This window comes from Podarcis muralis, chromosome Z, assembly GCF_964188315.1.
Source record: "Podarcis muralis chromosome Z, rPodMur119.hap1.1, whole genome shotgun sequence".
In the NCBI taxonomy this organism is placed as follows: Eukaryota; Metazoa; Chordata; class Lepidosauria; order Squamata; family Lacertidae; genus Podarcis; species Podarcis muralis.
In genome coordinates this window covers 34,589,143-34,614,096 of record NC_135673.1, presented here as the reverse complement: position 1 = coordinate 34,614,096, position 24,954 = coordinate 34,589,143, and the positions used below count along the sequence as shown (strand labels likewise).

General features: G+C 43.8%; 1 long non-coding RNA gene across 1 annotated transcript; it reads right to left on the bottom strand.

Moving 5' to 3' along the window:
- Positions 1-3,574: 3,574 nt before the first annotated feature.
- LOC114589443 (uncharacterized) lies at positions 3,575-6,945 on the bottom strand. Its single transcript, XR_003704671.2, has 3 exons — positions 6,836-6,945; positions 4,009-4,201; positions 3,575-3,904 (listed from the first exon to the last, which is right to left on the bottom strand). It is a non-coding gene; the product is annotated as an uncharacterized LOC114589443 (long non-coding RNA).
- Between the last annotated feature and the right edge of the window lie 18,009 nt (positions 6,946-24,954).

Below are 24,954 nucleotides of genomic sequence, written 5' to 3'. Positions count from 1 at the left end.
TTTGGGATCCCCCACCCCACTTTGGCAAATCTTAGTTGTGCAAATCCCACTGATACCTCCTTCTTGTGCTTTATGCAACCACCAGGTTTAGCAGCCATTAACAATGATAACAACAGATGTGATGTGAATCTCTTCAGCATTCTGGAGCAGGGCTGAACGTGTGGTCTTCCAGGTGGGACTACAAATAACATCATTCCTGGATATCAGCCATGCTGATTGAGGCAGGTGGAAACTAGAGCCCAATAACGTATGAGGAAGAGCTTCACAGTGTACATTCCTGTTACAGTGGTTAGGCCAAGTATGTTTCAGAGTTTACCTCCTCTCCACAGCCCTATTACAACCTTCAATTTGAGGTTGCCACTGGTTTACTAGGCCAAAACAGCTGACCACTGGACACACAAACAAAATCAAGATTTAAAACATGTAGTTCTACACATGTTAAATAAATTGTGGTATAGGTCCTCTACACGTTTGCCCACACAGAGTCTCTCCTTGTACTGTACTTTGCTGTACTGACCATCCACCGCCATCGATTGTAATTGTAATTCTGTAAAAGCGATTCTTAGTACGGCAAGTGGAAGCTTTGTTAGATAACTAGCTCGGATGTGCTCCATTTTGATAAGTGGGAACCATGGTGAACTTTTGGTAGAGACAATCATGGTTAAATCCCTTTATGCATCGGACTGGAAGAGACAATCTCATAAGTGCCTCTTATCCATCTTCATGACCACCTGAAGATCTTGTAATTGATATTGGGTGAAGAGGCATTGGATGCCATCCTTCCAACATTTGGTCTGTTCCTGTTCTGTGTGGGACATAGCAGGGAATCTCTCCTCTGAGAGAGAATGAAGTCTTTTCACATTGTTTGGACATAGTCAGTTCTAGCCTGTATTGTTGTCATGTCCACTTCCAAGCAGAGAAGAGCAGCTGGGGTCCCACTGGGGAGCGAGAGCACTTTCCTGAGGAATTTGTTCTAAGGCTTTGTTAGCATTTGGATCCATGCCCCATATTGCTACTCCATAGAGCATCTGGGAAATAATTCATACTGTAGGTGTTGCACCTGCACATTCCAACAGCAGTCTGCACATGGCACCAACCTCTCACTCAAGAGGGGCCAGTACCCCAGTAACAGAGCACCTACACTCTGCTCCAACCAAAGAGTTTTTTTCCAGTGAGTCTGGGTCTTGCTCCAAGGCCAGCTGGAGAAGGCCTTGCAGCAGGGTGCAGTTCCTTCAGCCTTCACTGCAGCAGATCTCCCATTAAGGGTCTCTTGTTAAGTCCTGCTGATTTCATAGCATCATCTCGGCCGTATTGCTCTGAGGAGTAAGTAGTAGGACTGCATAGCTTGAGAAATGACAAAGACTGGAAGACAGACTGACTCTCTCTCTCTCTCTCTCTTTTTTTGAAAATGATATTTATTACTTTTCCAACAATTTAAACACAACACTACAAAGAAAAGAAAAAAAGAACAGAACAATACAATACAAAAACACTACATAACACTGACACATTAAACTAACATAACCAAACAAAAACAATTTAAAACACATCAAACAATTTCAGTATCTTATCTTTCATTCACTTATTTCCACGACCTCCTCACACCTCCCTTTTTGTATTCCACTTCTATTAGTTGTTTCAGCAATTCCTTTCCATCTTCCTCTGTTTTCTATCCTATAATTATCTTAACACATTCTAACCTTATTTTTCCTTTAATATTCTATTAATCTATTTATACTTAATTCCTTATAACATTTCTTTGTTGTTGTTTAGTCGTTTAGTCGTGTCCGACTCTTCGTGACCCCATGGACCAGAGCACGCCAGGCACCTCTATCACTTCATTCCAACATTCTTCTAACATTCATTAATTTTACAATGTTTCTGTAAATAGTCTTTAAACTTTTTCCAGTCTTCTTCCACCGACTCTTCTCCCTGGTCTTGGATTCTGCCAGTAATTTCCGCCAATTCCATATAGTCCATCAACTTCATCTGCCATTCTTCCCTGGTGGGTAAATCTTGTGTCTTCCAATACTTCGTGATGAGTATTCTTGCTGCTGTTGTTGCATACATAAAAAAAGTTCTATCCTTCTTTAGCACCAATTGGCCGACCATGCCCAGGAGAAAGGCCTCTGGTTTCTTCAGGAAGGTATATTTAAATACCTTTTTCATTTCGTTATAAATCATCTCCCAGAATGTCTTAATCCTTGGGCATGTCCACCAAAGGTGAAAGAATGTACCTTCAGTCTCATTACATTTCCAACATTTATTGTCGGGCAGATGGTAAATTTTTTCAAGCTTGACTGGTGTCATGTACCACCTATAAATCATTTTCATTATATTTTCTCTTAGGGCATTACATGCCGTGAATTTCATACCTGTGGTCCATAACCGTTCCCAGTCAGCCATCATTATGTTATGTCCAACATCTTGTGCCCATTTAATCATAGCAGATTTCACCATTTCATCCTGAGTGTTCCATTTCAACAGCAAGTTATACATTCTTGACAAATTCTTGATTTTTGGATCTAACAATTCTGTTTCCAATTTTGATTTTTCCACCTGGAAACCAACTTTTTTGTCCAATTTGTATGCCTCCATTATTTGGTAATAATGGAGCCAATCTCGCACTTTGTTTTTCAAAGCTTTGCAATTTTATTCTGTCTCCATCTTGTTCCAGAATTTCCCAATATTTCGGCCATTTGGCCTCCATATTGAGTTTTTTCTGTGCCTTCGCTTCCATTGGTGACAACCATCTTGGGGTTTTCTTTTCTAACAAATCCTTATATCTTATCCAAACATTAAACAATGCTTTTCTAACAATATGATTTTTAAACGCTTTATGTGCTTTTACCTTATCGTACCACAAATATGCATGCCAACCAAATGCATTATTGAAACCTTCTAGATCCAACACTTCAGTGTTTTCAAGAAGCAGCCATTCTCTCAGCCAGCAAAAAGCAGCTGATTCATAATAAAGTTTAAGGTCTGGCAGGGCAAATCCACCTCTTTCTTTGGCATCAGTTAATATCTTAAATTTTATTCGAGGCTTCTTGCCCTGCCAAACAAATCTAGAAATATCTTTCTGCCACTTCTTGAAACAATCCATCTTATCCAAAATTTGCAATGTATGAAACAAAAATAACACCTCTCACACCTGCATGCAGCTATATAAGGAGGGCTCAGAGGGCCTGGAACCTTCTGGTCAACAATGATTACTAATAAGAAAGGACTGCTGAGTCACTACAGGATGCTGAGTCACTACAGTGGTACCTCGGGTTAAGTACTTAATTGGTTCCGGAAGTCTGTACTTAACCTGAAGCGTATTTAACCTGAAGCGGACTTTCCCATTGAAAGTAATGAAAAGTGGATTGATCCGTTCCAGACAATGAAAAACGCCCCCTAAAACAGCAATTTAACGTGAATTTTACTGTCTAAGGAGACCATTGAACCATAAAATGAAGGCAATAATCAATGTACTGTACTATAAAATAAATAAGACAGTATTTTAGATGAAAAAAAATTAGCATTTTTTTTCCTTTTGTGCACTGATGATAGGCAGTTTGGATGGGGGGGGGGGCTTTTTATCCATTTCTGCAGCCACACAATCAACCAGTAGCTGAACTGGGTTCCACACAGTCACAAAAACAAGTCACAAAAATGAAGTCACAAGCCACAGTCACAAAAGCAAAGTCACAAGTCAGTCCCATAAAATGAAGAACAAGTCACAGTCAAAAAACCAAAAAGGCCACACAAACCAAAATGCAAAAAAATAGCAAAAGCAAAACCTCCAAATATAACTTCTGTGTTGCGTGGGTGCTCAGGACCCAACAGCTGGTAGACTCAACAGGAAGCCTCTGATTAGCAGCGAAACACTCAACAGGAACCAGACGATGAAAAGCGACCCCTAAAACAACAATTTTACATGAATTTTACTATCTAACAAAGCCATTGATCCATAAAATGAAATCAATAAAACAGTACAAAATGAAAATGTGATTTTTTTCTTACCTGTGCTGACGGTAGTCACTGTTTGGATGGGGGCTCAGGGTCCTTTTCCACAATAACAATCAGTGATTTCTCTCCTGCCATTCCTTCCCTTGCCTTTTTTACACCACTGCCACCTGGTTCAGACTCCCTGGATCTTTTCCTTACCAAATTTTTTTTGATTGAGACTTGCTTTTGTCATTGTTTTAAGATTTGTCTAAAGTGAGAGGTTACGTTATCATTGTAGGTGTTAGCAGCATAACTTAGAGCAGCTTTATCAGGCTGATATTTTTCAGCAATAGCTTGCACTTCAGCCCATTTTGCAAGCAGTTCTTTGATTGTTGCTGTAGGTGCAGTCCCCCCCCCCCCCAAATATTCTTATTAGTTTTTTCACAAACATAAATAAAACTTAATCTTTTACAATCATCATTTTATGTCATCTTATTTACACTGCGTAAGTTCACACCCGGACTTCCTTCCTTCCCTGCTTCAGTTTTCTTAGTTTATATCTTCTCTTGCCTTCTATACACATCACAGGATTTATGTTAACCCTGCTACAGTTTTTAGACTTCTACAGTTAATTCTTATATATGCAACAAATTTACCCCACTCTTCAAACTTTGTCCCTTTTTGGTCTTGAATTTTATGTCATTTTAGCTGTATATTCAAAGAGTTTGGTTTGCCACTCCAACACCGTTGGGGTCTCCTGTAATTTCCACCTTTGAGCCACAAGGATCCTAGCTGCAGCCGTAGCATATTGAAATAGTTTACAATCCTCCTTTTTCACCTCCTCCCCTATTATCCCTAATAGAAAAGCCTCCGTTTTTTAAAGGAAATGTATACTTAAAAAGTTTCTTCAGTTCATTATATATTAGATCCCAAAACCTTTTCATCTTATCACACGCCCACCACATGTGGTAGCGATCCCCATCCTTTAGTTTACATTTCCAACAGGCTTTGTTACTCAATTTATACATTTTTGCCAATTTAACCGGGGTGATATACCACTGGTACATCATTTTTAGTAAATTTTCTCTTAAGGTGGAGCACGCTGTAAACTTCATACCTTCGTTCCATAATCTTACCCATTTATCGTATTCAATATTGTAACCGAAGTCGACCGCCCACTTTATCATGACTTCTTTTGTTAACTCATCCTTAGTGTCCCATTCCAGGCTGTAGGTGCAGTTTCTCTACTCTCCTCCTCCTCCGAAGATATTTCCTCAGTTGCCACCATTTGCTGCTCCACCAGAATGTTTTGAAGTTCTTCTGTGGTGAGCTCAGTCCTATGCTCCTCCACTAACTCCTCCACATCAGCACAACTCACTTCCAAACCCATGGAATTTCCCAGAGACACAATTTCCTCAACAATAGGAGCATCCTCTTCAACAGCCTCTGTTACTTGTTCTGGGACTGTTTCTGGCCACAATTTATTCCATGCTGCCTTCAGTGTTCTCTGAGTCACATCCCTCCATGCTTTGTCTATCATATGCAAGCAATGGAGGATATTAAAATGATTCTTCCAGAACTCTCTTAGCGTTATCTCTGTGTCCAAGGTCACCTCAAAGCACTTTTGGAACAGTGCTTTGGTGTGAAGCTTCTTAAAATTAGATACAGTGGTGCCTCGCAAGACGAAATTAATCCGTTCCGCGAGTCTCTTCGTCTTGCGGTTTTTTCGTCTTGCGAAGCACGGCTATTAGCGGCTTAGCGGCTATTAGCGGCTTTAAGAAAAAGGAAACAAACTCGCAAGAACTCGCAAGACGTTTCGTCTTGCGAAGCAAGCCCATAGGGAAATTCGTCTTGCGGAACGACTCGAAAAATGGAAAACCCTTTCGGCTAGCGAGTTTTCCGTCTTGCGAGGCATTCGTCTTGCGGGGCACCACTGTATGACCTGCTGGTCCATGGGCTGGATGATAGAAGTTGTGTTGGGGGGCAAAAACTTTACACTGATGAACGCAAACTCTTCCAACAACTCATCCTTCAAGCCTGGAGCATTATCCATAAGAAGCAGGCACTGCATTGGAAGATTTTTGTCCTGGAGGTATTTTTTCACACTTGGCCCAAACACTTCATGAACCCACTCAATGAAAAATTGCCTGGTTACCCAAGCTTTGCTGTTTGCCCTCCACATCACATGCAATTTGCTTTTTATGATATTGTTCTTCTTAAATATCCTGGGGTTCTCAGAATGGTAGACTAGCAAAGGCTTCAACTTAAAATCTCCACTTGCATTTGCACAAAATAAAAGGGCTAGCCTGTCTTTCATGGGCTTGTGTCCTGGCAATGCTTTCTCCTCTTTTGTGATATAGGTCCTCTTTGGCATTTTTTCCCAAAAGAGGCCTGTCTCATCACAGTTGAAAACTTGCTGGGGAACGAAGCCCTGCGACTCAACATGATCTTTAAATTCCAAAACAAATTGGTCAGCCTCTAATTTGCTGGCACTGGCAGCTTCCCCATTTCTCACAACACTGTGGATGCCAGTTCTCTTCTTAAATTTGTCAAACCACCCATGGCTTGCCTTGAAACTCTCAATCTCAGCACTTGGTCCAGGGGCGTTTGCGATGAGGTCAGCATGCAACTGTAAAGTTTTTCCACAAATTATGCTTTCAGAAATGCTGTCACCAGCCTCCTGTTTTCCAGTTATCCATATTAAAAGCATGATTTTTCCATTTCTTCCATTGTCTGTGTTTGCTGCTTGAGTGTTTTAACACCCTTTGAAACGCTGGCCCCCTTAATAGCATCCTTATTTCTTAAGATGGTACCAATTTTAGATTTGGGCATCCCAAACTGTGTTGCCAGATCACTTATAACGGACCCCATTTTCATGTTTAGAAATAATTTCCTTCTTTACCTCAACACTTATCACAGTTCTCTTGCCTTTGCTGCTTTGCTTCATGTCAGCAGTCCCAGGAAGCTGAACTGAGTTCCACAGATCCCCAAAACAATGGCAGAAGGCAGAGTCCCCCAAACGAAGGCACAAAACAGAGACAAAGCACAGGGCACAGGCAAAGGATAAACAAATCCCAAAATCCCTTGCAGAATTCCAAAATTTTCCACCCCCCACCACCACAGGGTAGGTGGGCTTTCCTGGCTAGGGGCTTGCTACATCTTGCTACAGCTGGTAGTGGGGCAAGGGCTGATAAAGGGCTTAAAGAATCCCAAAATTTTCCACTCCCCCCCCCCCACAACAGGGTAGGTGGGCTTACCTGGCTAGGTGCCACCCATCTTGCTACAGCTAGGGGTGGGGCAAAGGGCTTTTCGGCAGAGGCTCCTGTTGTTTTTTAACAGCTTCATTGCTCTTATGTCTTCGCTAGGTAAGTGATCCTTACCTAACTTTGGGGCTGGGATCCTGTGGATGTCTTGGGGTTGTTGCGGAGGCCTTCTGTGGCTGGAGCAAAGTCACAGAGCCTTTGCAGGCTTGTGAATGTTGGGGCCTAGCCCCCCGGCCTCTAGCAGGCCCTGTGGATGTTGGGCTTTGTCTGCCGGCATCCACGGAGGCCTATGGAGGCCTCCTCAAAAGTCAGGCTTTGTCTGCTGGCATCAGGGGAGGCCTTGGCCTCCTCGGATTTTGGGCTTTGTCTGCCAGGATCTATGGAGGCCTCCTCGGAAGTTGGGCTTTGTCTGCCGGCATATGGGGAGGCCTCGGCCTCCTCGGATTTCGGGCCTTGTCTCCTGGCACCGTAAGTTGAAGCGTTCGTAACCCGAGGTACCACTGTACAATACATTTTGCATCTAGGAAACACTCTAGGCCATTTTTAGGCCATGGCAGATCTCACTCCCATCTCTCAGTTAAGAAACTCAGTTACAGATAGGTAACCGTGTTGGTCTGCCATAGTCAAAACAAAAAAAATTCCTTCCAGTAGCACCTTAAAGACCAACTAAGTTAGTTCTTGGTATGAGCTTTCATGTGCATGCACACTTAAAAAAAAACTTGTGTAAGTTTTTTAAAAAATCTTGTGTATCTGAAGAAGTGTGCATGCACACGAAAGCTCATACCAAGAACTAACTTAGTTGGTCTTTAAGGTGCTACTGGAAGGATTTTTTTTTGTTTTAAGAAACTCAGTAGATGGTGATTAAATCTGAGAAATACAAGACTTTGGGGGACATTTTCTTGATTTTCATTCTCTCAGTTATGAAATCCATAAATAGAAAGATATATTATTCACAATAAAGTTTTTTTTAAATGTTACAGAAACAACCTGAAAACATTTCCACATCTCTATCCAGATGGTCTCAATGACACTATTTCAAGAACCATGCAATGAATTTGGTGCTGCCTTCCCAAATAATTCAAAATGAAGCCCTAAAACAAGAGTTTCAAGATAATATATACTGCTTGTGATTCTTGTGAGCCGTGGTGCTCATCTACCCTATGTTCCCTGTGTTTGCCCATTCTCTTTGTGCTGCTTTTGATTTGTTGAGATTCTCTTCTGGTGGCACATATCACAGGCAGAGAAGTTCAGAGGTCACCTATGAAGCTCCACAGCTTAAGGGGAAGCTTCCATTAGATTCAATGTTCTTTATCTGAGGCAGGCCCCAAACACAAGTCATCTCAGAAAAAAGACTAAGCATGCTAATACCCTGGAAAAATGCTTTTGTCAATAATGGCAAGTCCTTGATCAGTGCTTTTTACCCCTCCAAGAAACTTGTTTTTCAGCCTATATGTACAAATACAGAAGAAGATTTATTTTATATGTGACAATAGCAAGGAAGCAAACAAGCCTGAAATTAAAAGCAGAGACAACAAAAACAAGGCTATTTTTTATATATGGTTACAAGCAGTTACCTTGGAAAGGCTAAATTACTTTATCTCTGTATAGTTAATTACTAATGAGAGCTGGTGGCTACTTGTTACTGAACAGGCTGCCCTTCTTGAGTGTAGGATGAATAGAAACAGATGAATGTTGATTTCAGGCTTTTTCCAGTTTGTCATTTTTCCAGTCTTACATTTAGTTCTACACATTTCAAAATCAATTTGCAGTTTTTTAAAATCCTCAAGAACATTCATCAGCATTTCAGTGCACATTTCTTCATACATACAAAAATTTACTATGCGATTTTACCTAAGATACACGTTTTTGCAAACAAATTATCTTCTACATACAGCATGTTATTTTCACTAATATATTCATTTTTATCCACATCTTGGTCTGATTTACTGTATGCATTTTTGCACACACTACATGGCTTCAAATTTGGGAAGTATGAATTTTGAAGGATGGCTTTTGTTTGGTTTATGTACTGTTCCAGAAAGTGTGATGCTCACTTGTAAATGCAAACTGAATTGAATTTCTGCCTCATCCTCAGGAGAGTTTGGCAATCTGAGTGCCAACAGAAAAGGAGATATAAGTAATGAAGGTTACCAAAACTTTTATTTTTAAAAAATCTGAGACTTAGTCTTAGGGTTTTATAATACTTATATGAAATACAGTGAGAGCCTGGGCCTGAATGGGTGGGATGTAAGCCTGGAAATCAATGTAGCTTGACTATGATATAAGCCAAGCTATTTCCTGATTTTTAAAGAAATCACTCAGCTTCAACCAAGACTATTCAATTTGAGCCAAGATGAGATCCTCCCATCACTGGAAACAAAAATTTTTTTCCCCCCAAGCTGACAAAGAAGCAGCTTTAATGGGAGGCGAGGCAAGGTCTAAAGCTGCTCTTTAGGAGGGCAAGGTTGTTGCTCTCGGGGTGATGGTGTTGCTTTAAAGACAAGTACAGAATGCCTAGCCCAGTTGAATTCAATATAATTTACTCTTGGGTAAAGGTAAAGGGTAAAGGGACTCCTGACCATTAGGTCCAGTTGTGACTGACTCTGGGGTTGCGCACTCATCTCTCTATTGGCCGAGGGAGCCGGCGTACAGCCAGCATGTGGCCAGCATGACAGCCGCTTCTGGCAAACCAGAGCAGCACACGGAAACGCCATTTACCTTCCCTCCGGAGCAGTACCTATTTATCTCCTTGCACTTTGATGTGCTTTCGAACTGCTAGGTTGGCAGGAGCAGGGACTGAGCAACGGGAACTCAACCCATTGCGGGGATTCGAACCGCCGACCTTCTGATCGGCAAGTCCTAGGCTCTGTGGTTTAACCCACAGCGTCACCCGTGTCCCTTACTCTTGGGTAGATGTGTATATATGTGCTTCCATGCGGCAGTTCATGGACTCAGTGCTGTTGCTGCCTGTAGTTTTGCACAGGGTCCACAAAACAACAGCCTCAACAAAATGACATTCTATATCTTTTCCCATTTCACCCAGGATTGACCGCTTTCACAAAAAAACCCAACACATAAAAGAACACCACCGCCAAAAGCTAGTGTAAATCACAAACAGCCTAGGCATAGCTGTCAACTGTCCCTTATTTGGCGGGAAAGTCCCTTATCCCAGTGCTGTGTCCCGCTGCTGTCCCTTATTGATGATGTCCCTTAAATTTCCCGGGTTTCAAAGGAAGCAGCTTCTCTCCCTCCCTCCATGCCGGCCAGGGAGGAGGGAGGCTCCAACTGTGTTGCTTGGCTGCGTTGCTCACCCAAAAAGGAGTCTAAGAATGACGGGGGTGGTGGAGCTTGCATGCCTTGTGCCAATCAAATCAGCTGCATTGCCTGGGGACTCGCCTTTGCTCAGTGCTTCCCAGCGGAGAGGTGACGGTGTTTTTCCTTGCTGCATCCCCTTTGCTGGGTTGCTGCTCTGTGAGAACCACTGCTTGAGGCTTCGTTTGGCTGCTGGTTGGGTTTTCTGCCTTTGGCTCGGAGGGGCTCAGAAGTTGAACATACCTGTGTTCGGAAAATCTCTTATTTTGGCTGCTGATCCCTTATTTTCGAGGCTGCTGGTCCCTTATTTTCAAATCTGAAGGTTGATAGCTATGAGCCTAGGAAGAATGCCAAATGCCAAAAAGTGAGGGCTGAAGGCATTAAGACCCTAGGCCTGAGATCCCCCACATCTGACCTAAGGCTTCTTAGCTTACATGTTATAGGATAATGTTGTAAGCCTTTGGGACTTTCCACTGGCCTTTAGCCAATCGGCATTGTGGCAAGGTTGGGGGTATTTATTTGGCAGTGCGACAATTCTATCCTAATGTTAAGGTGGCTAGATTTTTGTGGGAAGGGTTTTCCTTTGGTTTCTGCATACCTGTTGCATTTTCTCCTTCTTCGCAGAATCTTCCTGTTCAAAAATCCATTAGGGAAAGACCTGAGGTAGCTAGGAAGAAGACTGCGAGGGAAATAGCTTTGGGGTGCATGGCGGGGCCATTTGACGTCCCGCCTATTAAAATTTTGCATTTGTCACCAATAGGGGTAGTTCCTAGGAAGGCCCCGGGGGAGTTTCGTTTAATTCATAATCTATCTTACCCCAGGGGTAGTTTGGTCAATGATGCTATTCCTGGAGAGCTTTGCTCTGTCAAATATGCGTCTTTTGACCAAGCGGTCAAGCTCGTTCGTAAATTTGGTCCTGGTGCCCTTTTAGCAAAATGTGATGTGGAGTCGGCCTTTAGATTACTTCCCATTAATCCTATGGATTTTCGGTGGTTGGGCTTTCAATTTGGGGAAAAATTGAATGTTGATAAGGCTATGCCTATGGGGCGTTCAGTTGCTTGTGCCACTTTTGAGGTTTTTAGTTCCTTTATCGATTGGGCCTTGCGTTTTAGGACAGGCTTGACAGGGGCACTCATTATTTGGACCTGCAAATGACCTTTCCTGTTTTAACCTTTTGGAAGCCTTGGTGGCCCTTACAGAGGAGTTGGGGGTTCCGCTCGCGGCCGAGAAAACGGAGGGCCCGGCTACAAAGTTAACATATTTGGGTATAGAACTAGATACAGTGGCTCTAACATCTAGGTTGCCCCCCCCCAAAAAAAAATTGTATGCTTTTAAATTAGTCAGTTAATTCCTTTCAAAAAAGTAACTTTGAGGCAAATTCAGTCCTTGCTGGGATACTTAAACTTTGCTTGCCAGGTGGTCTCTCCAGGACATCCTTTCTGTGGCTGACTGGCTAGGCTTTCCTCAGGTTTAAAATTTCCTCATCCTCGTGTGCATCTTTCTAAAGGGGTGAAGTTGGATCTGGAAATTTGGTGATTGTTTTTGGACAAATTTAATGGTGTTTCTCTTTGGCAGAACACACTAAATCTGCATGCAGACTTTCAGGTGCATTCCGATGTGGCTGGATCCCTGGGCTTTGGGCTGTATTTCAGAGGTCATTGGTGTGCACAGCCATGGCCGAAGGAGTGGCTTGGCAGGTCCATCACGAGGGACCTCACCTTTCTTGAGTTTTTCCCAATCGTAGTGGCCGTGCATATTTTGACGGAGGAGTTTAGAGACCACCGCGTTTGTTTTTGGACGGATAGCCAGGCTGTCGTGAACATCCTGGCCCGCCAGTCTTCTCGTTCCTCCAGGGTCTCTGGACTCCTTCGATCCTTTGTCCTTCAATGTTTGAAGTTTAACATTACCTTTTCAGCAAAGTTCATTCCTGGTATTACTAATGACATTGCTGATGCATTGTCTCGTTTTCAGGTAGACCGTTTCAGGGAGTTGGCTCCAGAGGCACAGCTGTTGCCAGAATTTTTTCCGGATCACCTCTGGAATCTTGGAAAAGTTTAGTGGTTAAGGGAGTATTCTCTTCTGTTTCCTCTTCCCCTTTTAGATCCTATAGAAAGGCTTGGAGAGATTTTACAACCTTTCGCTTTAAGTCATTGGCTATAGGCTGTGAACGCTCCTCCTCCATTGACCACGTCTTACAGTATTTAGCAAATCTATATCAGCTGGGACGTACGCCAAAGACGATTAAAATTCATGCAGCTGCTATTTCATTTTTTAGTAAAGTCTTATTTGCTTTAGATACCTGTGCAGACTTTCTTGTGCGTAAAGCTTTGGAAGGTTGGCACAGAATGCAACCTATTAGGAAGTGCGGCAGAAGGCTACTTATGATATCCTGTGCAGGATTCATGCCAAATTGAGGTTGATATGTTGGTCACAGTATGAGGCTCGCTTGTTTTCAGCTGCATACTCCATAGCATTCTTCGGTGCTTTGAGGGTGGGCAAAGTTGTTTGTGAAGTGGCCGTGGGAGGACATACAAGGGGTCTGCTACTGAGTGACATATCGGTGTTGGACACTGACCTGCAGCTTAATATTTCTAGGTCAAAAACAAAGTTAGGGCAGGGTGCCTTGTTAAGGCTGCCAGTGACTCTTCAGGCTGCTCCCTGCCCAGTGAGGGATGTTAGGAGGTTTTTGAAATTGAGATCCCCTGGTGTTGGTCCGCTCCTCATTCATCAGGATGGTTCCGCGTTAACTAGGCAGCTATTTACATGTGTTTTGTGGAAGGCCATTGCGGCCTGTGGGTTACCTGCAACAGAGTTTGCTGCCCATTCATTTAGAATAGGGGCAGCCACAACAGCTGTTCATTGGGGACTGTCTGTGCATGGAATAAAGAATTTGGGGAGGTGGAAATCAGAAAATTATAGAGGACACATCAGGGAACGTTGTTAGTTTTTTGTGTTTGACCCCCTTTTCGTTTACTTTCTTTATTCTTAGGTTCCTTGGGTTTAAAAGGTTTGGATTATTGGTCACAGCATCGTCCACTGGGCCAGTTTGCGGGCCATTGAATCAGGACTGGGTCGCCAGCTGGATTTGCTGGAGAATGTTAGCCTTACCTAGGTCTCTAGACATGGGATGCGATGGGACGCATTACCGTATTTTTCGCTCTATAAGGCACACTTTTCCCCTCCTAAAAAGTAAGGGGAAATGAGGAGCGAATGCAGTCAGGAGGCTCTGCTTAGCGCTCCCTTTAAAGAGCTGCACACAGGCTCTGTGTGCTCTTTAAAGGGAGTGTGGCTCTTGGGGGAGCCTTCATCCTGCTGCCCGGGAGAGGCTGCGTGCAGCTATCCCATAAACCAGGACAGCAAGAGGGATCGCTGCGCAGTGATCCCTCTTGCTGTCCTGGCTTCTGGCTTAGCCATGCAAAGCCTCTTGTGGGCAGGGGGAGCCTTCATCCAAACTAGGTGCGTCTTATGGTCTGGTGCGTCTTATAGAGCGAAAAATACGGTAACATCCTTTGGTCAAGGCTAAGGCGGTGGCTTGGGGACCGCCTTCTGCTCTGGTGATCCAGTTGGGGGAGAATGACCTGCCTTATTTAAAAGCGTGGTCCTGAAGCACCGCATAATCAAAGACATGGACGAGCTGTTGGCTAATTTTCCTCAATTGACTGTTATTTGGTCGCAGCTACTCATGCGATGTTGTTGGCAAGATCGTTGCCCCCCGGTTGCCACAAATAGGACCGGGAAGTTGGTGGGTCATGCGGTGGCCAAAAAAGTGTTGGCGCTGGGTGGTGGGGTGATATGCCACCCAGGCATTTCTTATCACAGGGATACTTTATTTTGGGCAGATGGCGTGCATCTCTATGAAGAAGGGAATGATATTTGGCTGGCAGAGATTGCAGATGGCTTGAAAGGATGGCTGCAGGTGTGATGGTATTGGTGGCGAGTGCGGTGCTCATATGGCGGTTAGGCATTGGTTTAGGGGTATGTGGGGAGGGGAGGTGCGGCCATCACCTGCCTCTCCAATTAATAGAGTATTCAGTTAAAGGAATTTGGGGGTCTGGATCTGAAGCCCAGAGAGGGGCTAGGGCCATGCCAGGACCCCCGGGAAGACCAGGGGTGAGCACCAGTCAATATCCACTGATGGAGCTACCCCTGCTGGTTGTTTATCCTTCCAGGCTTCCTGCAGGGTGGGGCAGGAGCCAGTTATAGTTTTGATACTAATGCCTAAGTCAATACCAGTCACATTTGTGTATTTAATAAAGTTGTGGCCAAAATTTGCCAATTAAAATTTAAACCAAATTCTGTCTCCACTGTGTCTTTATTTCCATGGGGGATGGGTTTTGGGGCTCGGAGCACAAGTAGGCCAACCACTCTTTTTACTAAATTAAGAAATTAGAAGGGTACAGAACAGCACGCGAGTTAATTTCCCCCCAAAAGAATGAAAAGCCAATCTAGAGATAGCTTTTAAAAAACAACTAGATTATTGCCACTTGTAAGAAAGCAGTCCTTTGAAAGGTCTTTCGACTGCTCATGGTGAGGAGCGTGAAACAAAAACAACAATGATAACAATTAGTAGGTTGCTCAGCAAATATGTTTTCTGGAGCATGTCCTGTTAGAACAGCCATCGAGGACTTAAATGGCATACAGAATTGGAGATGACATTACTGCAGCAGAAAGGTGAATGTTACAGCGTCAACATTCTTATCTGAAGGGGCCTCCCTGTGGAACTGGGGCTTTCTGGATCATCTGCTAGGAGGAAGCATTAGAAGAACTGTGCAGCTGTGTCACTCCTCCTCTGGAGGGGAAGAGAGACATTCTCCTGGGAGGGTCACAGCTGGCTTAGCCCCTTTAATAAAATGCACACCCAAATGACTCTGTTTCCAGCTGCCATAACAATGAATTTTGGAAACTACTATCAGATTTGATTCTTGCCATGTTATGGGTGAATTACAGGAGGCAGCTAGGTTTGGGGAGCAAGACAAAGGCATGGCAAGCACCAATAGTTAAGAATAATTCAGTTCTTCTTTTTTAAAAAGCAAGGCTGACCTGGAATCTCTTATTGGAGTCAAGGGTACTCCCATGGCCAGCTATGTTAGGAACTGCTTTTTAGTTCCTCACTGTGGGCACAACTCAGTGGTGGTGTGCAAGTTAAAACTGGGAAGCCAGTCTATAAAGTCCCCTAGAACCAATTCTAATAAACCTATTCCTAAACTCCATGTAGACATTCAGAATCCCTGAATAATGAGCATGTACTATGGTGAAGGAGGTGGTACTCAATTTCCTCCTCTCTCTCCCATCCTCCATGTATTCATCCAAGCTATACAAGCTGTGTGTATGTAGGAACCTTTAAAAAGAAAAAAGCAGGGTCCATAATATCATATAGGACTACATATGCATAGTTTTAAACCTTCAGATTAGTAATGAATGAAGACTAAGGAATTATCCACACTTACCTTCCCCCAGCTTTTTTGCAGCGTGGCCCACGCTTTTAAGCTCCGTATCCAAGTACCCTTTTTTTTTTGCTCCAGAGCTTTCCCTGCAACCCCCCCCTCTTTAAAACCTGAAAAGAGTGTGGCTAAGCCCTAAGAGAGGGGACAAAAGCAGAACCAGCTCTTTCATTAGACAACCTCTCAGACATGCTACACATTTGCACCTCCATTACCACTGCAAGGCTTCACTCCTCGGAAAGTTCATTCCTCAAGACATGACACTGGGGGACAGGGCACCTATGTTGCTGCAAATGTATTTTAACCTTCTAAAAAAATTGCTGCTGATGTGGGGCTCTCTACCACCATTTAGTCCTAGTCCCCGCAATGTCTCAGTCTGTGGAAGACTCTCTGAATCGGAGACGCCATCATCTGAATAATAATAATAATAATAATAATAATAATAATAATAATAATACATTTTTATTTATACCCCGCCTTCCCCAGCCAGAGCTGGGCTCAGGGCAGCTAACACCAGTAAAATTACAATAAAAACATAATAGGGGGGAAAAAGAAACCAATTTAAAATACAGGTTAAAATACAATTTAAAATGCAGCCTCATTTTAATAGTAGCCCATAGATCAAAACCATAAGGGGAGGGAAACATAAGGGTCAGTCTGAGTCCGAGCCAAAGGCTAGGCGGAACAGCTCTGTCTTGCAGGCCGTGCAGAAAGATGTCAAATCCCGCAGGGCCCTAATCTCTTATGACAGAGCGTTCCGCCAAGTTGGGGCCAGTACTGAAATTAGGCCCTGGCCCTAATTGAGACCAGTCTAACCACCTTGAGACTTGGGACCTCCAAAGTGTTGTCATTTGTGGACCTTAAGGTCCTCCTCTGAAGCACATTGAGGAGGCCTGATGTGATGTCCTGACATCACTCCACACTTGGCTCCCACAATGCGGGCCCCTGGCCATATATATTCAAATGCATAGTGAGAGTCCCTTCTGCTGTTCCAAGTCTACCAGAAAAAGCAAAGCAATCTCCTTTTTAATTAGCAGATTTCCACAATCTTTTGGCTATGTGTAAGGGGTTGCTAATAGCCTAGGCTATTACTATTGGAGGGGGCATATATGGAAGGGGCCCTCAGTGCCTCGGCCCGCTAGATTCAGTGCCTATACTATGAATGTACTGTATGGTCGTTCCTCAGAATGAGGCACTATAGAGGCAAGAGTCTGCAAGTTTGCAGCTGCTGCAGCCTTTGCAAAAGCCCAAAGGATGGAAAAAGGTGGCAGTAGTGAGCAGCATTCACTGTTGCCTGAGAGCAGCTGAGTTTCTTTCTTTGGTACATGGCAGAAGGCTCAGTCCCAATTTCTCAACCCCTACAATTCACTGGATATCAAAAGAGGGATGTAGCATTTCATGTTGACGTTGATGTTAATGGCCAGACTCGAATTAATTGTGGGGGGAATTGCGGAGGGGGGGGGACTTTAATGAAATTCATGAGCCCCACCTTCCAAGTCTCCCCTGTTTAAGCCAACTCATAGCCCACTACCTGTAGCCACAGGAACCAGTAGCTCAGGCAGGTTTCACAAAATGTTACAGGGGCAAACTACTTCTGGTCCCCCAACATATTTTGTGTAGTGAGTAATTGTGGAAGGAAGGGGTTTATGTATCTGAATGCTCACCCACTCAAAACAGGCTTATTTTGCCGGGGGGGGGGGAGCGGATGTCCCAGACATGAAAAGTGTCACTAGAAGTCTGAATGCAGTTTGGGATGGAGGGGGAGGGGAGGGGAGGAAGGAAGCTTTATCACTTAATTTTGCTGATTAATTAAAATATGTTGTATATATGTTGTAAAATATATACATCATGTACATGTTTGGTTTCCAGGGACCCTCGATGTTATTTGTTCTTTATCCCCAAAAGGCATGTTCCTGTGCTCCTAAAGAACCAAATGGGTTGTATTCACCAATCTGCTGCTCTCCAGATGTTGTTGGAAACCAACTCTCATTAGTCAGCATGGTCCAGGGTTATGAATGACTGAAACTAGTTCAGCAACTTCTAAGATCATTCTGGCCTTTTCCCAGCTATTGTAACCCTGTGCTAAAGGCCCCCAACTACCCCATGACATCACACCCAGTTACCCTGGTAACCTTCCAAATCCCCGTCTGTCCACACTCGGGGCAAGTGGGAAGGGCATTTCTCTTGCATAGCCAATGACCCTCAGTGTCCCTGTCATGGTTTTAATGGACCAAGCTCCGCCAGGTCGATTTGCATAGGTATCCCAGGAAGTTCTCTGCAGGTTGTATTTTCCCCTCATATCCCAAATAATCAAAATCCATTTATTAAGTTCTAGGGTTTGGGAGGGTGGTCCCCCCCCCCAAAAAAACCTATAACAATATTATAATACCGCATTTTTCGCCCTATAGGACGCACTTTCCCCCCTCCAAAAATGAAGGGGAAATGTGTGTGCGTCCTATGGGGCGAATGCAGGCTTTCGCTGAAGCCTGGAGAGCGAGAGGCATTGGTACGCACCGACCCCTCTCACTCTCCAGGCTTCAGGAAGCTATCCACAAGCCTTGCGAGCCCGGGGGAGTTCCCATGGGCTTGCAAGGCTTGCGGGCAGCAGCCTGGAGCACGGGGCGCCCTCCGGAGGACGCCCCGTGCTTCGGGAAGGTGTCCACAAGCCTCCCGCGTCCGGCGGGAGGTCCCGCCAGGCGCGCGAGACTTGGGGCGGCAGCCTGCATCCCGAAGCACGGGGCGCCCTCCGGAGGACGCCCCATGCTTCGGGAAGGTGTCCGCAAGCCTCCCGCGCCTGGTGGGAGGTCCCGCCAGGCTCGCGAGGCTTGCAGGCAGCAACCTGTTCTGGGGGCTAGGTTCGGGGGAAGCTCGGGCCTGGGGGGGGGGAATAATTTTTTTTTCTTTATTCCCTCCCCCCCCCAAAAAAAGCTAGGTGCGTCCTATGGGGTGGTGCGTCCTATGGGGCGAAAAATACGGTAATCTGTGGAACATGAGAGCTCCATCTTGGCTAGTGCAGAGCTGGGCACTGGAAGGCAATGATAAAAGTATTCAGATAAACTTCCAGTCCACCCCCACTACCTCATACCAATCTTCACTTTGTTCTTTATGAGTTCCAGTCTGTACATTGCATCTCTGTGAAGTGTCTGTGGGGGTTTTAACATCACTTTAACTTAGTTCACTGTGAGTCAAAGTTCTGTTTCTCTGAGGGAACCTGAGGGCCTGGAAGCAGCATTAAATTTTCTAAATAAGAGGCATTAGATTTGTGTAGTAAAAAGGCCCCTGGGATCAAATATGCTCTGTTCCCCCATCAGTAGTCTCTCATTTCAGAATGGACCTCTGGACCTCTGAGTCAGACGAAAGATCTTTACAATCATTAAATCAGATTGACAGGCACTGCCTTGAGACAATGGAAGGGCTTTCTTTCCTATAGTGCACCTTTGCCTTTTGATCCCAGAAGAGCTGTTATTCTCTTACAAGTATATCATTACCCAAAACTTGATGTATTATTTGCATAGCAGGCGAATCCAGCTAATTAAGAAAAAGAGCAGAAGGCAAAATTGGGTGGCGAAGGACCTTTAAAACTCCTCGAGCCGCATTGTGGTGAAAGGGTTGTGTCTCCTTGCCAAGCAGTCTAGTCAGGGCCAGATTGACAAAGGGGGAACTAGCGTTTCAGGATGCATTCTTGAACTCTGCAGCTAACAGTGACCAACTAAAAGTTTCTGTGAAACCCAGATATAACCCCAGCCTGACAAGGAAGCTTCCTTTGCAGACCCTCTCTACTGTGAAGATCACCAGAGGGGACCCTCTTGGTAGTTTCATCACCCTCAGAAGTTATGGAGTGGCTGTGGTTCCTAAACAGTGAAATTCCCTCCCCATCTAGGTCATTTAGCACCCTCATTATCTTGTTTTAATCCTATCCTAAAGATGCTCCTCTTTACCCTAGTCTTTGACACCTGAATATATCCATGTCTATATCTTTGTGTGGGCTGGGCTATCCTTTGAGACTGTTAACTAAGCAAATACATTAAAAAGACTATTTGAAGAATAGTTGCCAACTTCACCTAGAATTGTTTTGGAGATATATGTGAAATGACATCCTTTAGCCCCAGATACCCCTTCTCTAGGCATGACCTCTTCCACAACAGACGTAAGCATATTGGTAGGGAAATGCTGAGCCCTGCTGATTTATCTATTCTGGGGATAAACAGGAAATGCTGCAGTCCAGATCTGTCAATCTGTCAACTTTCTATAAGCAGCAAATCCACATTAAAATGCTTTTTAATATAGGTGAATAAGATTCATACTGACGGTTATGGATGCTTCTGGGTTTCTTTGGATTACTGCCTGCATCTAGAATGGGTGTGTTTGCAGGCTATTAAAGAGGGAGTTGTTGTTGTTGTTGTTTTGCCTTTCTATGTGCACACCTCTTCTCCTACCATCAAAAACATAGTTGTTACTCTCTAAGCACATGTTCGCCTCCCAAACAAAGCTGGTGATCATCATCCAAAATGTAACTAAAGACCAGAAGATGTGCTAACAGCCATTAACGTATGGCTCCAGGGCAAAGGGGATTAGACAAATCTATTTTAAGATTTTTAGGCTGGCCTTGAGCAAACCAGTCAGGTCAGCACACAACCAGCATAAATGAAATATTGATTTAAAATGGATAAATTCACACACCGACAAACAACAGATGGGAACAAGATTTCCCAACTAGGTACCCTCTAGATGTTTTGTACCAGCATCAAAGCTGGGCAGGGCAGGGCATCCGCTGAGGTTCCACACCACTTCACGGGACTCACTGGCACAAGTACCCAGGACCTGCTCCTCCTCTTCATTGTTGCAACTTGCTTGTTCACCTCTGACCCAGACAATAGTGGTAGTGAGAAGGAGGAACAGCAAATGCCACTGCCTGCTTGCTCAATGTTGTTGGCATCCATCTGTCTTGAGAGATAATGGAATGTGCCTCCGGGGGTGAAGTCAAACTGCTTCTTTAGCAACACCGAAGTGACCTTTCCAGGGTGCAAACCTTGGCAGTGTGTATGGAGATCCTGGGTTGCCCAGACAAGACATTCCTCTCAGCCTCACTGATGTGGTCCAAAGGAAAACACTTGGCACCAACTTAGCTGCAGGAGAGGCTGGAAGGAGGTGTACAAGGAACTATCCAACTATATTAGGAACTCCACTCTGGATTTGTGTACGGTTCACTCCTTAGCCTTTTCTTCTCCCGATGAGGATAGCAGAGGTTTAGGATCAAAGTTTTCCTTCTCCTAAATGTGCTACATTCCCAGGTTGATAAGCCCCATCTGCCCTCACTTCCCACTATGAGAAGTGCAGAAACTGCCTTTTTGACCATTAGACCCACTATTGGTCTCATCCACTGAATCTGCCCAAGTCTATCTTTGCATGGAGGGGAAGTCCCTAAATCACCTCATTGGCTACCCTCACCTGGATTAGCTGGACAATCAAAGCCACTTCCTGGGGTGGGGCTGCTGTTGCATGTAGACTGCTTTTAGGAGCCACAGATGAGAGCTGGGTATAGGATGGGGACCAAAAGTGGACAAACTGTTCCAGAAGGAGCATGACATGTCCCCCAGCAAAGGTACTACCCCTTCCCTAACATCCCATACACTTCCTTGCTCAATGACTCTCTGCCTAACAAGGAAGCTGGTGTTAGCAATATTGAGGAAGAGCAACTTATGGGGAATGAAGATGTAGTGGAGGCATGGTCCATGGAAGGTTCCCTGCCCAAGGGCCCTCCAAAACTTGGAGTCAACACATTTCCCCCAGAAATGCAATAGGAGGAATAATTTGGGTTGTAAGTTAAGGGTTAATTTTGTAGTCAGTAAGCCAGCTATTCAAGGGGGTGGCAGAGGTGCTACTTTGCACAATAAACCTATGGGTTTGACACATGTGCTTATTTCTGCATATTCTGATTTTCTTATTCCCAGGGTTTAATTATAACATGGAAGTGTAAACATTTAGATAACATATTTCTAGAGATGGCTTTCTATTACAATATCTCAATTATATTATTCTATGTTCTATCAGGGAATCCATGGCTGATAGCTTCTTTGTCTTAGAAATAATATCAAAGAGTACAACACACAAGAGAAAACTCAAAATTGTTCCTGTAATGTCTTACTCTGGAGCATGTTCAGGTCCTTAAAAGTAAATAAAGATGGTTCGAGTTATGAAAACTCCATATTCTAGTCATGCATATCCACCCTTGGTTGGATCAAACAATTTAGGAAGGTGATGGAGTGATTGCACGCCAACCTTCAAGCATTCAAATTTACAGTGTGCATGTAGAAATAGGTATGCACACTCTAATCCAGGAGTCGCCAATATGGTACCCTCCAGACGTTTTGTATGGCCAGTGGTCAGGAATATGGGAACATCAACCAGCAACATCTGAAGGACCATAGGTTCCCAGTCCTTGTATAACAGGGGTAGGCAACCTAAGGCCCAGGGGCTGGATGTGGCCCAATCGCCTTCTCAATCCAGCCCACAGAAGGTGCAGGAATCAGCATGTTTTTACATGAATAGAATGTGTCCTTTTATTTAAAATGCATCTTTGGGTTATTTGCCGGGCACAGGAATTCGTTCATTTTATTTTTCCAAAATATAGGCCAGCCCACCACATGATCTGAGGGATGGTGGACTGGCCCATGGCTGAAAAAAGTTGCTGAACCCTGTTGTATAACTATGGAACCCATGACTTTCTGCATGCAGAATGTGTGCTCTAGTACTGAGCTACAGCAAGACTTGCACCAGCCCCAATGTTTCTAATGCTAAATGTTTACCCCAGGCATGGGCAACTTCCAGATTTTGCTGGACACCAACTCCCACAATCTATTACTATTGTCAACACTGGCTAAGGCTGATGGGAATCGGGTGGGGAACCCCTAGCTGTCCAACTGTTGCTCCAACTCCCATCATCTCTTGCCAGCATGGCCAGTCATCTGGGAGTATGAGATCTGGAGTCTAGCAACTTCCTTGGGTACCATGTTGGCTATTCCTGTGTTTTAGGATGCTCACTCTTTTTGAGTTTGCTATTACTCTGCTGTGCAGAAACTTCCACAATCCAAATCAAATTCTCTCTCAACTTTCTCTTAATGGAATTTAAAACCAATGAAATGTTCAGTGGAAAACAAGAGTCTCTAGAAACCCATGTCACAATTAATTTTTGTAATAAAATGTTTATATAAATGCATTGATCGACTTTTGGTTTTGGTCAACTTAAGATGCATTGTCCCTTCAGGTAAGGATTGGTCTTGGCCTCAATCAATATCAACCTCGCAGTTCAATGCATGGTGATGCTGGCTTTCACAAAAGTCAATATTTGCTTAATGTGTTGTATTCTTGTTCCAGATACAGAGTTTTCTATATATTTTCTTCCCACAGCTGTCATTGAGCATATAGCTCAGTGGTTACCACATTCATCAGACTGTGTTTCTTCATTCCTTCTCTTCAGTATTGGTTTCAAACTCAATAAAACTATGATACTCTTCCACACTGACTGCTCAATCCTTTTCACTTTAATCAAGGTACTAGTCTCATTGATTATAGTGGAACTTCTTGCCTGAGTAAATCAAGCATTATCTTGTCCTTTACAAGTTGCCTCTCCAGTCCTGTTTGGAAGACACTGAATTTAAAAACTAAATATGTTCTGCTTAGGCTTATGTTGGCAGTGAACAAATGCAAATCTGCTTCTTGGTTGTATGTTGGACACTAAGCCATAGCATTCCTATACTATTATCACCAAAATGTTGTGCATGTAACATACTGAATGAGCACAGATGGGCAAGCATGCCATGCACTCTTCATTCTTCTCATTTGAACTTCCCCATCACATGAACATTCATGTCAAAGTTATACTTCTCTACTATTCACCTTCTTGCAACAAGTATCCCTCTACCACATTTTCAACAGACACGTATGTCATGCTCATCAAATTTATCCTAGGACTGGTGGTCCTTTCCACTATGTGGTGTTGTGAAGAAGGAGAATGGCATCTCAGATCTACTCTCAAAGCTTGCATCTCCCTCTGTATCTTTCCCAACAACCTCTTGCTGATTGCTTCCATCATTTCCTTCTAGTCTAGTCTCATCTCATCTTCCTTTCCATCTTTGCAGGGTTATGTACCACTGGACTTTTTTGTCGCAAGGTGCTGTTAGTTTTACTCCTGACAATGTTTTATTACGCGTTTTGTATGTTTGTGTTGTGAACTGTCTTGTGATCTTCGGATTGAGGGATGGTATGCAAATTTAATAAATAATAAACAGTGTAATGTCATTAAATCACTTTTATCATTTTTATAAGTGAAGAAGAGTAAATTCACATCATTGTGCTAATGGGTGGGAGAAAGTTTATCATCGACCCACTTCCCTAGATTTTCTAGTAAGGTCCAGAAGTACACCAAAATTCTCCTTTCCACTTGGTAGGAAAATGTTGATTGACTACAAGTATAGCCCACCTTTCTTCCATGATAAAGCTGAAAGTGGTGTACATAAGGTCTCCCTTTCCAGGCATTAATCAGACCGAGGCCTGCTTACCTTCAGTGAGACTGTCATACCATCTACCCAGGCCCAAGCGAGTTCTCTGACTGTGTATAATTACATACATACATACAGGGTTTTTCTTTTCAGCCAGAACTCTCCAGAAACCATTGCCATTATAAGAGAACAAGGGAGGCATTTGCAGTGAGTTCCAGCACCTCTTTTCCCCAGAAAAACAGCACTGCAAACCATCCTACACTCCTCTTGGTGGCTTCTATCTTCCTAAAGAGACCAGACTGGCTCCCACCTTGTCCTTCCACTGGCAGGTGAAGACTCTTTTATTTAGGCTTTTGGAATTTGACTGCTTTTAAGGAAATGGCTTTTAAATAGCCATTTTTACCACCTGCATTTTAATATATTAATATATGTCTGGTGCTGGGTTTTGACATTGGCCCACCATCTTCTTGCTCGTTAGGTTCTGGGTCATGCAGTAACAAAGGATCC